At 43.0% G+C, this 15,860-nt stretch overlaps 1 protein-coding gene across 6 annotated transcripts in view; it reads left to right on the top strand.

Moving 5' to 3' along the window:
- Positions 1-6,536: 6,536 nt before the first annotated feature.
- GPR19 (G protein-coupled receptor 19) overlaps positions 6,537-15,860 on the top strand; it is a 38,547-nt gene continuing 29,223 nt past the window's right edge. For 2 of the 6 annotated variants that reach the window (XM_062195498.1, XM_062195494.1), the window contains exons 1-4: positions 6,541-6,937; positions 7,437-7,489; positions 13,817-13,973; positions 14,960-15,066. The gene's annotated coding sequence lies outside the window, so the exon portion shown is untranslated. Of the gene's footprint in view, positions 6,938-7,436; positions 7,490-13,816; positions 13,974-14,959; positions 15,067-15,860 lie in introns of all 6 variants that reach the window. The other 4 variants (XM_062195496.1, XR_009866279.1, XM_062195495.1 and 1 more) reach the window with 4 other exon arrangements.

Here is a 15,860-nt window from a genome sequence, read left to right as displayed (position 1 = left end):
CTGCATGGGAGACCAGGAAGAAGCATCTGGCTCCTGGCTTCGGATCGGCACAGTGCTGGCTGTTGCGGCCATTTGGGGAGTGAATCAGTGGATGGGAGACCTTTCTCTCTCTCTTTCTCACTGGCTGTAACTCTACCTCTCAAGTAAATGAATTAAAAAAAAAAATTCCTGGGGTAGGTATTGTGGCACATCAGGTTAAGCCGCTTCTTGGGATACCTACATTCTATACTGAAGTGCCAGTTTGAGTATTAGGTTCTCTTTTCCAATTCAACTTCCTGCTAGTGTGCCTGGGAGGCAGCAGGTCATGGCCCAAGTTCTTGGGTTCCTGTTACCCACATGGGAGATTCAAATGAAGTTTGGCTCCTGGTTTCAGCCTGGCCTAGTCTAGCTGTTCCAAGTATTTGGGAAATGAACCAGTAGATGGAAGATATTTTTCTCTGTCTCTGTCTCTGTAGCTCTCTCTCTCTCTGCCATTCTGCTCTTCAATTGATTAATTATTTTAAAAATGCAATTCTAATATAACGAGAAAAAATAAAGAAAAACACTATTCTATACAGAAAAACTACAGAGTAGTAGCGCAAGTACAAGGTCAAATATGGCACACAAAATGCTATAAATGTTCTAGAGAGAACAGGGAAGACTTCACTGAAAAGGTGAAGTTTAGCTGGGAGAAGAGGCTAACTGAGTACATGATGTACTAAATGTTACATTGGGGACTAGAAGAATTATCTTATTTCCCTGTTATTGCTCGCTCCCACTTTGCAAAATCACTATAATCATATACCAACTCTTTGAAAATATAGGATTAGAATTCTCTCTTCCTTTTGCTTTCTGAGAGTCCTGTCTCTCACAATAAAAGCTTTATATGCCACACATAGTCATTATTTAGCTCATAAGCCTTTGGTATATAGGGAAATAAAGTCAACATAATTATAACATCAATATAATATCTTGGTTCTTTAATTTTCCCAGCACACAAACATTCTGAAGCAATCATGGGCAAGCCTTTCTACAAATAAATAGAACAACCTAGGAATATATAGGGAAAAGGCAGAAATTCTGCAGGAATGCCTTCCTTTAGTGAAAATAGAGGTCTTTATAGGGACTGGCAGTGTGGCACAGCAGGCAAAGGCGCTGCTTGCACTGCTGGCATCCTATATCACAGTGTTGGTTCCAGTTCCAGCTGCTATACTCTTGGCCTGGGAAAAGCAGCAGAAGATGGCTCAAGTGTTTGGGGGCCCCTACAACCCACATGGGAGACCCGTATAAAGCTCCTAGCTTTGGCCTGGCACAGGCCTGGCCCAGCCCTGGCCGTTGCGGCCACTTAGGGAGTGAATCATTGGATGGAGGAAGATCTGTTCTTCTCTCTGTAACTGTGCCTTTCAAATAAGTAAATACATCTTTAAAAAATAAAATAGAGACCTGTTTAGAGGCCTCAGGCTTTTCACCCCACTGCGCTGCCAAGAGTATACCCTCGAGGGCACACACGAGCTTGTCCAGTGCAGAAGAACACACTCTAGGAATAAAGGTTCTAAGGCAGCACCATCCAACAGAAATAGGAGCTACGTCGTGCAACGCTTTAAAAGCAGCCACATTTTAAAAGAATAAAAGTAAAAGCAAACAGGTGAAATGACATTCCAACATGTAAGCAGTATGAAAATCAATATAAAATACATTTCTATACTTCTTTTATACTAATTTCTTGAAATCTGCTATATATTTTACACTAACTGTATATCTCAATTTGGATTAGGACATTTAAGTGCTCAATAACTGCACTATTACGTTAAACAGCACAGGCCTAAAGGACGACTGTGATGTTAAGTACAAATGCCAGCAGAGATTTAATTTGGTAGTATTTTTTACTAACATAGCAATTTAAAAAAAAGATTTATTTTTATTTGAAAAGTAGAGTTACAAAGAGAGAGAGGGAGAGAGAAACCTTCCATCCATAGGTTCACTCCCTAAATGACCACAATGGCCCAGTCTGGTCCAGGCTGAAGCCAGGAGCTTAGAACTCCATCTAGGTCTCCCACAAGGGTGGCAGAGGCCCAAGCACTCAGGCCATCTTCTGCTGCTCATCAGCAGGCAGCTGGCTCTGGAGTGGAGCAGCTAGGACTCAAATCAGCACTCACTCGGGATGCCAGCTTTGCAAGTGGCAGCTTAACCTGCTGCACCACAACACAAACCTCCATAGCAATTGTTTTTTCATTTGACATACAGACACACTCAGAGAAAGAGAGAGAGAGAAGACACACAGAGAAAAAGAGAGCTTTCATCCACCTTCACTGCCCAGATGTCCGCAACAGCCAGGGCTGGGCTGGGCTGGGCTGGGCTGGAACTGGAGCCAGGAGCTGGGAATTCAATCCAGAATTTCCATATGGGTGGCAGGAACCCAAGCCATTATTGCTGTCTCCCAGGGTCTGCCTTATCAGGAAGCTGAAGTCAGGAGCTAGAGCTGGAAATTGACCTAGGCACTCTAATTTGAGATGCGGGTATCCTGTTGGGATAAATGTCGACTTTGGCACAGCAATTTTTGCGGTCCTCAGATTAGTTTTTGAGTGGTCATCTCCTGTATTTCCCATAAGTCCTACTATATTAAATGCAGCAGTTTAAAGAGCATACTTGTTTTCCCTGGACATATGAAGAATCTTCAAAAATTAATGAAAAGTGCTTATTATGAAAAAAACTGCATCGATTTCAAAGTTTTTGTGCTAAAATAAATTTATCTTTTACTTTTGAAGTACCCTAGTACTTTCCTAGTCACTTTTTTAAAAAAAGATATATTTATTTACTTGAAAGGTAGAGTTAAAGAGATCTTCCATTCGCTGTTTCATTCCCTAAATGGCTGCAACATCTGGGGTTGGACCAGGCTGAAGCCAAGAGTCAGGGGCTTCATCTAGGCCTCCCACATGGATGGCAGGGGTTCAAGTACTTGGGCCATCATCTGCTGTTTTCCCAGGTGCATTAGCAGACAGCTGGATTGCAAGTGGAGCAGCTGAGATTTGAACTGGCACTCATATGGAATACTAGCAACTCAGGCAGTGGCTTTATCTACTGTGTCACACTTCCTGGTCAATCTTTCAGCTAGAAGTAGTCATATGGTAAAATCTTGGGTAATAATATGAAAGGGAAGTCTGTCAAATCATATGGGAAAGTTTTTTTGGCTTTGTTAAGAAGACAGAAGTTTCAAGAATTTTTTGTTTGTTTGTTTGTTTGTTTGCCCATACCCTTGCATATGAGAACATGATGTTTAGGGCTAGGGCAGCCACCTTGTGATGATGATAAAAGACTCTTTAATACATTGAAGATAACAGAACAGTAAGGATTGTTTCCTTACCAGAGACATAAAGGAAATGAAAAATTCAGCCATGCAAAAATACAGGGGTGGAGGGACGCAGGGGTGGAGCTCCCCAGCAGAAGAGTGAATCAGCACAGATGTCCTCAGTGGACATCGCTGAGCAGTCACAAGCTAAGTTTGCCCTTCTCTGTCTCGTCCATCCCTCTCTTGCTCTTCCCTTTGACTGAAACAGTGATAGAGAAGAATACTGAGTACTGCCAATACTTAACAGAACAGAAATCTGGAAGCAAAAGCAAAATTGTTCCACAAAATCTCTTATTTGCCTTGGTGTCATAATAAATCAAGAGCCCACATTCACTAATGTACAGGAGTACAGTTTTTCCACTAATTTACAGTGTCAGGGTAATTACAAGGGAGGATGCCAAAAATACTGGCTAAGGAAACTACATGGTTGGGGTGGGCATTTGGTACATGGTTAAGACACACTTAGGATGGCCAGTGCCATGGTTCACTAGGCTAATCCTGCGCCTGCAGCGCTGGCACTCCGGGTTCTAGTCCCGGTTGGGGCGCCGGTTCTGTCCTGGTTGCTCCTCTTCCACTCCAGCTCTCTGCTGTGGCCCAGGAAGGCAGTGGAGGATGGCCCAGGTCCTTGGGCCCTGCACCTGCATGGGAGACCAGGAGGAAGCACCTGGCTCCTGGCTTCGGATTGGCGCAGCGCGCTGGCTATAACAGCCATTTGGGGAGTGAACCAACGGAAGGAAGACCTTTCTCTCTGTCTCTCTCACTGTCTAACTCTGCCTGTCCAAAAAAAAAAAAAAAAAAAAGACACACTTAGGATGCCCACATCCCATATCTGAGTGAATCCCAGTTTCCTGCTAATGTGCAGCCTAGGAAGCACCAGATGATGGCTCAAGAACTTGTGTCCCTGTCACACATAGGAGACATAGATTGATTTTCAGATTCCTGACTTCAGCCTGGCCCAGTCCCAGCTATTGTAGGCATTTGGGGAGTAAAGTAGCAGATGGGTGACCCCTGTCTCTGTCTCTCAGCCTTTCATATAAAATGAAAATAAAATAATTTTTAAAAATAAATGGTTAACATTTCAACTACTGATTGTATAAATTTGGGAAGTATATTTCCTGAATCATGTAGTGATTGATACACTAGTCAGTTTCTTTTATACATCAATGGATTTGTTTTCAGCAAAGAAAAAGTTTTATACCTTACCAGTCTAAAACTACAATTTTCATCCCATAAAAATGCACCAGGAGTATCAAAGGATTCAAATTTCTTAATCAACTCTTCTTATTCTCATACTTAACTTTCATTAGAGCCATCTTCTCACGTGCAATAAAAGATTCCTGTTTGTTTTACATGAGTTGTCTCAACAAAATCAGCCATCTTTCTGAGTCACTCTTAATTATTAAGATGAATCAGAAGCTCTTTCACCTTATCCACACTTTTCTTCCTCCATGAAGAAAGTGTCATTGAATACAGGCTCAGAAAACTGGTCAGCATCCTCTCACAACTGCGGCACTGTACCTCTAGATATGGAGCAGGATTTTAAAGTCACTCCTCACTTTGGTACAAACTTGTTTAAAAGCAAGAAGCCAAACTACAAGCTTTAATAAATTTTACTAGCATATTGAATACATTAAGAAAATCTAAAGGCTAGCTTTTTGAAGTGATGCCTTCTCGGATACTGGAAGCATTTACAACCTTCAAAATTTGGCCTCATCTGCCCATTTATCCACACATTTCCTCTACTTAATTTCATGTTACTGAAAGAAATCTCACCTTGTAGAAAATTCTTATTACAAATTAAAGTCTTCAAATTCATCGTTCAGCACCAAACTGCTCCAGGGGCAGTTTGGCCTAATGGTTAAGTGTTAAGATGCCTGTGGATGCCTAGAATGTGAGGGTCTTGATTCCATGGGTAGCTGTCTCTAGTTCCAGATTCCAGCTTCCTGCTTTAAGCAGAGCCTGGGAGGCGGCAGTGATGGCTCAAAAATTGGGTTCCTGCCACATCTGTGGAGAAACCTGGGTTGAGTTCCCATCTCCAGCCTCAGCCTAGCCCCAGCCATCACAGAAATTTGGGGTGTGAACCAAAGGATGGAAATTACACTTCTCAAATAAAAAAAACCTACAGCCCAACAAAATTACCAGTTAATACATATGCTTTTTATCCAGTTCTAAAGATCCAGATGAAAATGTATCATCAGAAACCCTTCCACGAAGACTATTTTAAAAATCTGCTTTCCTGCCTGTTTTTCAAGTGGATCCAGTGCTACCTAAAACACGAAGCTTCCTCAGATCTCATTTTATATGCACCACTGTCTTCTAAGCCACCTGAAACTTTGAAAAGAACTTCAAACCATCTTTCAGATTTGCTTATTGGCTTGTGCTTTTCCAGAGTCACCTCTTTTCAGTTTCAAAATCTGCATGGCTGCCTTTCTGATTCAGCTTCAAGAGTTCGTCCTCATCATGCCGGCACGTGGTTCAGGCTTAGTCGCATTTTTACCGTAGGGCTCCCTAAACATCTACCTGGCGTTTGGCTTACTCTTGCCGCTCACCGCGTCTTGGTAAGGGGCCTGCGGGGCTCTCACACCGTGCGTGACGGCGCTGCAACCTCGCCGACTTCTAGGGCTCCGACTCCCGTCACCGTTAGTTTCACTGGCTTCAAGTCTGCGACCTGTCCTCCCCAAAGAAAACCTGATTTTCCTGACGAGCCGCACGCCAGCGCAGCCGGCGAGGGCGCCCAGGGCGGCCGGGAGCGCGGCCTACGCGGCGGCCCGCTTCGTAAACAGATCGCCGCGCAAGCGCAGTGGCAGCTGCGGGGACCCGGGCTGCTCGGTAGCCAATGGGATTTTTCATGTAGTGAAAAGAGGAAAATAAAGCAAACACCGGCTCCTAACGAGACCATCTGGTTGGGTTTTTAATATTTTTATTTCCGTTTTTCTCATGTTTCTGAAGAACTAGTTGTGCGGCCTCCGGGGCCTTGCAGATGGAAGCCCTTCATAGAATTACGTTAACCTAATTTATTCTTGCCACGGAGTCTTGATTTGTCTTTTTTTTTTTTGACTGCAGCACTAATGTATTGGGGCCAGGAAAAAAAAAAAAAAAGTGGAGGGGCGGGCACGACAACGCCACAAAAAACATTTCTGGTCTTCGGCCTTTTCCGAACATCGCGAGATTTGGCTGCGGAGACGCGAGACTCCCGCCCAGGGACTTTCGCGCATGCGCTTGGCCTTTAGCGCGCAAAAATTTCAAACATCTTCTGCCGGGTTTTAAGAGGCAGCCAAGTTTGGTGTTCAGGAAACGTGCGTCACGTTGACCCGATGATTTCAAGTGCACAGCCCCACAGCCTTCGAGATTTTGCAGTCAAAACTCCACATACTTGTATGTCTTCCTTTCTTTCCGTTTCTATACTGGCTCTGAACGCTGAGGGGTTTCAGCGAATCAAGTGAACAGACAGGAGTGGGACAGCCCGTCACGGTTTTAAAAATGAGTGATGAAGTTTTCGTTGTTTGAAAAGATGACTCTGGGAGCGACACAAAAAGAGATAAACGTGAGGGGCCAAAGAATTTTTTTTTTTTCCTTCAGCAGACCAGGAGAGGACTGTGAATGTGAACTAAGGTAATGATGGGAAGATGTGAGGTAAACGAAGCGTCTTCCAAAAGCTCGTGGGGAATGGAATTAAGAATAGGTTTATTGTGGGGGAAAAATTGTGAAATCCATACCTATGGGGGCCCTTCAAAAAATTCATGGAAAATATATACTAAAAACTTATGCGTGGTTTTCAGATTTTCTTTTTGCACAATAAACTTATCTTTTAATTCCATTTTCTATGAATATTTCGAGGTACTCTGGTAGCATACGTGAGAGGTAAAACTATTGACAGTAGAGGGAGTTTTTTTCTTCTTTTTAAGTAGCTGTACATGTTTATGAACTGGAAGCCAGAAATGCCACACATTTAGTCCATGATATATGGCATACAGGTAGGAATTGGGAAATGAATGGAACAAGGAAGATTTTAAAAGCCATAGTCCTGAGCAAGGGCCACTGTGGGGATAGGAATCAGGAATTTGAGAGCATTCTTGAGGGATCTGACTAATCTGACTCCTTTTTCTCCCAGGACCCATGGGACAGCTGCACAAGCATTGGATTTTGCTCTGCAGCATCTTCAAGGTATCATCCAACTGCTGAAGTGTCCTCTTTCCGATGGAGTCTCTCTGGCCCCTGCTACCTCCCACCAACCCACCTCTCAGCCAGAATGAAATGTGGATTTCACGGAATGAGACGTGGAGTGTAGCCGCTAGTTACTCAGATGTATCCCTGGCACATTACAAACATTCCTACTTTTAGGGGTGGCAGTTGTGGAGCAGCAGGTGAAGCCACTGCTTGGGGTGCCCGTTTGCTATAATGGGTTGCTGGTTCAAGTTCTGGCTACTCCACTTCCAGTCCAGCTCCCTGCTAATGCATAGGCAAGCAGGGATGATGGCTCAGGTACTTGAGTTCCTGCGCCCATGTTGGAGATCTGGATGGAATTCCTGGCTCCTGGCTTTAGCCCTGCCTAGCCCTAGCTGTTGTGGCATTTGGAGAGCGATTCAGGGGATGGAAGTGCTCTTTTTCTCTCTCTGTCTTTCCTCTGTCACTCTGCCTTTCAAATATATATATATATATATATATATATATTATATACACACACACATATTTAAGTACTTAATTCTAAACTCTAGCTTCCTATTTCACTAGGTGTTAGAGTCCATCTTGACATTGGCAGAATCCTATGCAAATTAGGCTATATTTTTTTTTCTCTAAAGATTATTTATTTATATACTTATTTGAAAGGCAGAGTTACAGAGAGAGGTCTTCCATTTGCTGGCTCACTCTCCAAACAGCCACAAGGACCAGGGCTGGGCCAGGCTGAAGCTAGGCTGTAAGAGCTTTTGCTGGGTCTCTTATTTGGGTCACCCTCCACTGCTTTCCCAGGTGCATTAACAGAAAGCTGGATTGGAAGTGGAGCAGCCGGAACTTGAACCAAGGCCATTGAGATGCTGACACTGCAGGTGGTGACTTAACCTGCTACACTTTAGTGTCAGCACCTACTCAGTATATTTTGATTCTGTGTGTACTTTCTGGAGTATAAAGCAGAGGAATGCTCATGGAGTACATAATTCTAAGCCCCAAAAGGAATGGCTGTTGGTAAGCAATATAGCTTTATCTGTAGTAAAAACTAAATATGGATTGGCATTAGCAATGATGGAGAAGAATCCAGGTATTAGTGTATAGACTTGGTAAGTATCCTGTCAAGCAGTTCTCCCTATGCAACTAGACTTCATTTTGGCAGCCTAGAGTGTATCCTGTCAGCTGGACTGTATGTGTGGAATTCAAGAGAAAATGCTGCAAGGAAAATCCATAGATGCAGTAAAATAGGATTTCTGGGTTGAAGCCTGGATGTCTTCTTGTAGAGAGAGATTATCCAGCTTTAAGAGGCTTGACATCTCAAAATGAGGCCATTGAAAGTGTGCAGAATTGGGAATCAGACCCGGGGTTTGACTTTTGGGTCTGCCAATCAGTCTGTTGGGAACTTTCTGAACCCCAGTTTCCCAAGTGTGAATAAAGGTAACAGTGTCTGTTTCATAGGATTATTGTAATGATAGCGTGATGTACTGTTGAAAGGACTACATAAGTTGTCAGCATAGAACTTAGGGTACAGTATATGATCAGTATATGAGTTTTTTTGCTTGAGCCTCCCACCACATTTATGCATGTCACCTAGCCACTGAATTGTGGATGCTTTATAGAACAGAGGTCCATAGGTATATACAGAGCTTTAAGACAGGATCTCTATCTTAGAGTCATCTGGGAAGCTTTTAAAAAATCCTAATGCCCAAACTTGACCCTAGACCCATTAAATCAGAATTTCTGGAATTAAGACCCAAACCTCAGTAGTTTTTAAAGCTCCCCATTGTGCAACTAAGGTGGAGAACCACTGCTTTACAAGTTCCCTCTAGGTGAAAGTAAATTAATTTTTTATTTAAGCCCTCCTAATCTGGATAGTTATGTATTTGAAAAATTTCTGAAGGACTAAAGGCTAGAGTTTGACATAGCGGATGGACAGGGCATAATGAGCTTTATTCAGGAGGGAGGCCACTGTGATATGAATGGGGTAAGCACCCTGGTTTGGGAAAGGTCAGTGTAAAGTCACTAAAAAGAAAAGAAAAAATAAAAACAAAAACCAAGAAGAAAAAAAAGATAAAGAAAGAAAGAAAAACAAACAAAAAGAAACAAAATAAAACAAAACAAAAGAAAAAAATGTAAAGTCACTAACACGGATGCCAGGAATAGACAAGATTTGCTAGAGATGGAAGATTCTTAGCCTGTCAGGCAGGTCCTTTGATGTAGCTCAGGCAAGACAGATGATAATGTCTTTATTGGATTACCATTTGGTGAAACTTGGGCCATCAACAGGGATGATGGTGGTAATGGGATGGGATGAACTTTTACCACTGCTGTGTTGCATTTGTTGGGGAAAAGCATCAAGACATGACTTTGACGTGTATGCATGTGGGTGTTTTCCTCCAATGGGTTGGTATACCTTTTCCCATAGCCTGTCAGGGTTGATGTGGCTGCTTTGACCACCTGTGTGTGGTTTTGTTGGTGCTGACAGATGAAAAAGGTCAGGCTCAAGCCTGTCATTGTAGCTTTTCAGTGAATAGCCAATTCCTTAAAATAGGAGAGTTGGCACATCTGGGTCAGGAATTTATACTTCTAAGAGACAAGGTACTTTCTAGTAGGACAGCTGTGGTTTTTAGGAATATCAATAGTTCAGAAGTTGAAACCACCGTGGCTTTAGTCAAATCTAGGGAGTATTGGCTACCTCTTCTTGCAGACTCAGTTTTCCCTTCACCCCTGCTGTGGAATCACCTGGCTTTGTACCAAGCCCTCTGACTGTTAGTTCAACATCCATGCTCCAAGGGAACTGGAAAGCTTTGGAATAATTGCCCTGCCTCTGACCATGCTGTTGTAGGCTTGCTGTTGGCCCAAACAGCCACAGAAGATGCAAAGCCTCAGTTTCCTCATCCGTAAAACAGAAATGGTAATAGTAATACCAGTCTCCTTGGGTTGATTGTTGGGTTAAATGACAGTATTGCAAAACAGTTCTCCCAAACTAGTTGAAGGTATTGCTATAGAACCCTCAAACCTGAGTCCACTTGCCTATCATACAGAAACCAATCACTGACATTGAGGTGGCGGTAAAAAGTAGATAATCACAAAGTGCAGAGCAAGGAATGAAGCAGCTAATGCTTAATTCCCAGGCTCCCAGAGGAATTAAAGACAAAGGTTCTTATAGAGTGAAATTGGGCTTAAGAGGTGCATGTTCTTCAGTTTGTACCCAAGTTCCTGGTTGATCAGTGGTGCTTGTGACCTTCCTTTGATTGGTAGTGATACTGTGCTCTTTAGGGAATTTTTATGGTGGCCAGATGGTGGTGACCTTCTGCCCCAGACCTGGAATTTCCCTGTCTGAACCTGGAATTCCCAAACAAACCCCTCAGGACAATATTGGCCAACAAATTTTATCTATTGGAGAAGCAAATTACTTCTTGAGTCTGGTGGTTAGAACATTTTTTTTTTAAAAAAGATTTATTTATTTATTTGAAAGAGCCAGAGAGAGAGAGAGAGGTCTTCCATCTGCTGGTTCACTCCCCAGCTGGCCGCAATGGCTGGAGCTGTGCCGGTGCCCACATGGGATGCCGGTACTGCAGGCGGCTTTACCCGCTACACCACAGCGCCGGCCTGATGGTTAGAACATTGTAGGGCCAGCTGTGTCACTCTGTCAATTCAGTGAGTTCCTTTTGATTCTAAAGGACACCTAGGGCTAAAAGTGGGAGGCTGGGTCCTGGTGATATCTTGCCTGTGCTTTTAAGGACATTTGAATAGGGGTTCATTTTCAACATCATGTATGTAAATACCTGATACATGCTTAAATATTACTTGTTCTTGGTAGTAGTAGTAATATTGACCTAGAGGAGAGATCATATCCAAGTCACCACCTGTTGATTCTCTAAGAATATCTCCAAACACGTATCCAACTTTTTTGATAATTCAATTTCCTGAAGGTGGCAAGTGTTAGAATTAAGAATTGAATTTCTCTGTATCTCATAGAAAAGCTGAATGAATCTGACTCTTCTGCTAGAGCCCTAGGATGAAATGGATCTTAAGCTGTGACTGTTGAGCCAGGAAGGAGCGTTACTTTTGGAAATTACACTCCTGCGTCTCTGTGCCACCTCTTCTTTTACAAAGTTGGCCTTTCTGCACCTTGAAAGTCAGGATTTCTTCTAGAAAAAGTACATATTCAAAATTGCCTTGGGGCTTGCATTTTGGTGCAATGCTAGCATCCCATATGGGTTGCTCCACTTCCAATCCAGCTCCCTGCTAATGTACTTGGGAAAGCAATGGAATGAAATCGGCCTGTATCTGGGAAGCCTAGAGCACATGGCCCGAAGGCCATGTGCCCTGGAGGTGCGGGGCTACAGCAAGTCCCCCCTCTTGACAAGAGGCCAGGGAAGAAGAGCCGGGCTGGACACACTGTGCCCCAGGCTTTTAACCCACTTCCAAAGGGGAGTGGTTAATTAACCTGATTGGCTGGTGGGCACCCAGGTGTGGCCAAGTAAGGGAATGAGGCCACACAGGGGCGTGGTGAAGGCATCAGGTAGGGGCATGAGGTCACACGGGGGTGTGGCAAAGGCATGGTCTTCCAGTTCACAAATATGATCAGCCTGCCTACTTCAGGAAGATGGCCCAGGTGCTTGGGCCCCTGCCATCCGTGTGGGAAATCCAGATAGAATTCCAGGCTCCTGCCTTTGGCCTGGCCCAGCCCTGGCCATTGCAGCTATTTGGGGAGTGAATCAGCAGATGGAAAATCTGTCCCTTTCTCTGTCTTCCCTTCTCTCTCTGTAACTCTGCCTTTCAAACAATTTTTTTTTTTTTAAGAATTGCCTTGGTTAGGATTCTCAGAAACAATTACATGTTAGTGTTATGAGACAAGTATATAGTTAGTCTAAATTCCCAATTTAAAGTAATCCAAGTGCTATCCAAATATGTAAAATCATTTAGCAATTCATATTCAAAAATATTTATCTTTTATCCCATAAAGTTGCAAAGCATTCACAAACTGTTCCCTAGTGTTAACCCTCCGGTTCTAATGTACGCCCTGGTTAGGACTTAGTCCTAAAAGTCCTGAAAGTCGGAAGTCCCACCCCAAGGGGAGGTGGTATCTTCTTGTGTTCCCCCCAGCCCTCTGTGAAGGTGAGGGTGAAGGGAGATACAATAACAGATCTATCCTAATTCCTAGAATCCTTTCAACATTGAAGATCAGCCACAATTCTGGAAAGAAAGGACCCATTAGGTAAATTTGGCACTGAAAATGCTAATTGAAAACTGTCCTCAGCAATTCAGACCTTTCTCCCCTTCCTTTCTTTAGTCAGCAGGGTCCCATGGTGACTGATTTTGAAAGAAATCATCCCCTTCAGCAGTTACCTAGCACCATGGCAACCAGGACGTCAGAAAGCAGGATAGACCCGCACAAAACAGCTCCTACCGGGCATTCAACCCTGCCTGAGGCCTACTTTTGGGGCTGAAGACCTCCAGACTGGTTTTCCCAAGAATTCCTGTGCATTCCTGTGGTTTTCCTCATGGGTATAGATATGGGCAAACAGTAAACTATGTTATGAAGACCTTATCCCACCACCCCCAAAACATAGAGTATATTTAAAGCATGGGGATGGGTGATTAGGTGGGGACAGGGAGATAGATATCAGATAGTCTTTAGGATTTAATCAAAATCAAAATTGATTTATGTTTAAAAGGTAACAATAAATTTGTAGTACAGTAAGTCGAAGCCCTAAATATATGCTGTTATTTCTAGTTAGATATGAGACCTTAGGAAAATATTTTTAAAATATTTTATTTACCTGAGAGTGAAATAGACAAATGGCTCTAAGGAGCCCTGAAGGGGGTGTAATGCTGTCCGTGGTGCTGAACATGCAATTGTCCAGATGCCCTAAGGGGGCTTCGCAGAGAGACTCAGAAACACCGTGCCAGGTCAGGATACTGATGGTAAGAAAGCAAGAGGAGGTTTGGCAAGAAAGCATAATTTTATTCCCTTTTTGAGCAACTCTGAACGCTCAGGATAAAATCTTCAGATTAAAAAAAAAGAAGAAAGTGGAGAAAGCTGGAGGTTGGGTGGTTGAATCTTCCCCTTTTCATATGGAGATTTTTAGTCAGAGCCAATCAGATCAGAGATTTCTGCTGCCTTGCTCCTGAAAGAGAAAGTGGGGGGAGGGAGAGAGAACATGGCCACATTCTCCCCTTGAGCCACATGATCCATTTCCCATGTGACACATTCCAGAGCCTTGAAAAGGAGAAGGGAGGGGCACCAAGAGTGGGGCTGGGGGCGGGAAGATGGTTTAACAGTCAACCCTGCACAGCGTCATCTTGTCTCCCTACCAGGAAGCCTGCTGTAAGCCAAGGGGAAGACAGAAGACAGCTATGAATATGTTCCCAAGCTTTCCTGGTGGTTTATGGCATTCTCCAAACTCCTATGTAAGGACTGCACCTCAACAAGAAGACCCAAGGAGATCGTCCATGAGATTAAGTCCAGATGAAGGTATGTGATGGAGATCCCCGGGTACTGCTGCTGGATTTTGGCTCAGGTGACAAAATACCTTCTTTTTTTCCCAGGCAGTTTGAAAATTTTGTCCTGGCTTAAATGCTTTAGATTTGTTCCAGGTCCAGAAAAGATGCCTAGGTAGTTCTGTAAAATGAATAATTGGCCAGAGTAAGTGCTTGTTGAAGAGAAATTAGATGGAAATTGTGTATAATGAGAAGACAAAGCACTATTGATAAAAAGGTTTTTTTTTTTCCTTTGAATCCTAGAAAGAAAGGGAAAATTACCAAAACCAACTAGGTTTCTTTGTCACTGCCATAAAATCTGTCTTCCCCCCTTTTCAGCTGCTTATTCTCTGCCCGTGTTCCCAGAGGTTATTGGCAGTGGCTTAGGGAGCCTGAGTAGGCAGGCAGGCTGTTCCTTTGTGCTTTGTGATCCTCTGCCTTCTGATGTTCCTGGAACCAGGAGTGCTTGTGATTGCCCCCTGCTCTGGTTTAAGACAGCAGACTGCCACAGGATTCCACATCTTAGAGAACTGCTACCAGGAAGGTGCCAGGGAAGTGCTCAAAAGAATATACCAAAGTTATAGCCTGGAACAGTCTGCCATGGATTCAGATGTTGATATCTCTCACTGTTTCTACCCAGCAAAAAATAGGAGTTAGAAAATTTAAATTTTATTATCTCTTTCTTTAACAAGTACTTTCTTCCTATGTGTGAGGCACTGTTCTAAGCACAAATAATCATTTAATCCCTACCACAACCCTTTGAGGGGAGTATTATTACTCATGCTTTAGACATGAAGAAACTGAGGCACAGAGAAGTTAGGAAACTTTATAGGTTAGACAGCTAGTAAATAGTAGAACCAGAATTTGGACCAAGAAACTTGACCCCAAAGCCAATGTTCTTAACCACTGAGATATGCTGCTTGCCTGCTTCTGTTATTCCAAATGATGTCAACAGCTGATGTGGCTACAAATTTTGTTCAGCTGACTAGAGATTGAATCATCTTGCCTGGCTAAAACGGATCCTCACTGAAATCCGTATTAATCCTGAATCACCTCAGTAGTCACATTCTGTACTTCCAGATAACCCAGTAAGTAATTGCTTATTCTTTTTCTCTCCGCTGTACAGATCTGGTAGTAAAACACTGTGTTACTATGGTGACCAAATGATGTCTAAAGGAAATCTAGAATTACATCATGGTTGGTTGTTTTTTTTTTTTTTTAAATTCAACCTAGAAACACTCTTCTATTCTGGTATTAAGAGCAGCCTAAATGTATTATCTTTAAAATCTCTTACCTGGTCCTCAAAATAAATAAATAAAAATCTCCAAAATTATTCACACTAACTATATTAGCAAACCAACTAGTGTGTTATTTTAAAATAATATTATCATACCTTAAAATAAGGAACTAGATCTCCCTTTGCAAGTTATTTTAGATTTTTAAGGGTAAAAGAGGAAACTTGCTCATTTTTTTTAACTGCTAGAAATTTCTGAGATACACAGATTTTCTCCCTTTTGTTTGTGTACATTTCCTCTGACTCTTGACAATAAAAGAAGACTGATCATATTCTTTTTTTTTTTTTTTTAGAGATTTGTTTATTTGAAAGTCAGAGTTACACAGAGAGAGGAGAGGCAGAGAGAGAAAGAAAGAGAGAGGGAGGGAGGGAGGGAGAGAAGGAGGGAGGAAGGGAGAGATAATCCATCCGATGGTTCACTCCCCAATTGGCCGCAGCAACCAGAGCTGCGCCGATCTGAAGCCAGAAACCAGGAGCTTCCTCCGGGTCTCCTACTCACGTGCAGGGGCCCAAGGACTTGGGCCATCTTCCACTGCTATCCCAGACTATAGCAGAGAGCTGGATAGGAAGTGGAGCAGCCGGGTCTCA

The sequence above is a fragment of the Lepus europaeus genome, chromosome 6, assembly GCF_033115175.1.
Source record: "Lepus europaeus isolate LE1 chromosome 6, mLepTim1.pri, whole genome shotgun sequence".
NCBI classification, from domain to species: Eukaryota; Metazoa; Chordata; class Mammalia; order Lagomorpha; family Leporidae; genus Lepus; species Lepus europaeus.
The sequence above is the reverse complement of the archived record's forward strand: the minus strand, read 5'-3'. Positions and strand labels throughout refer to the sequence as shown.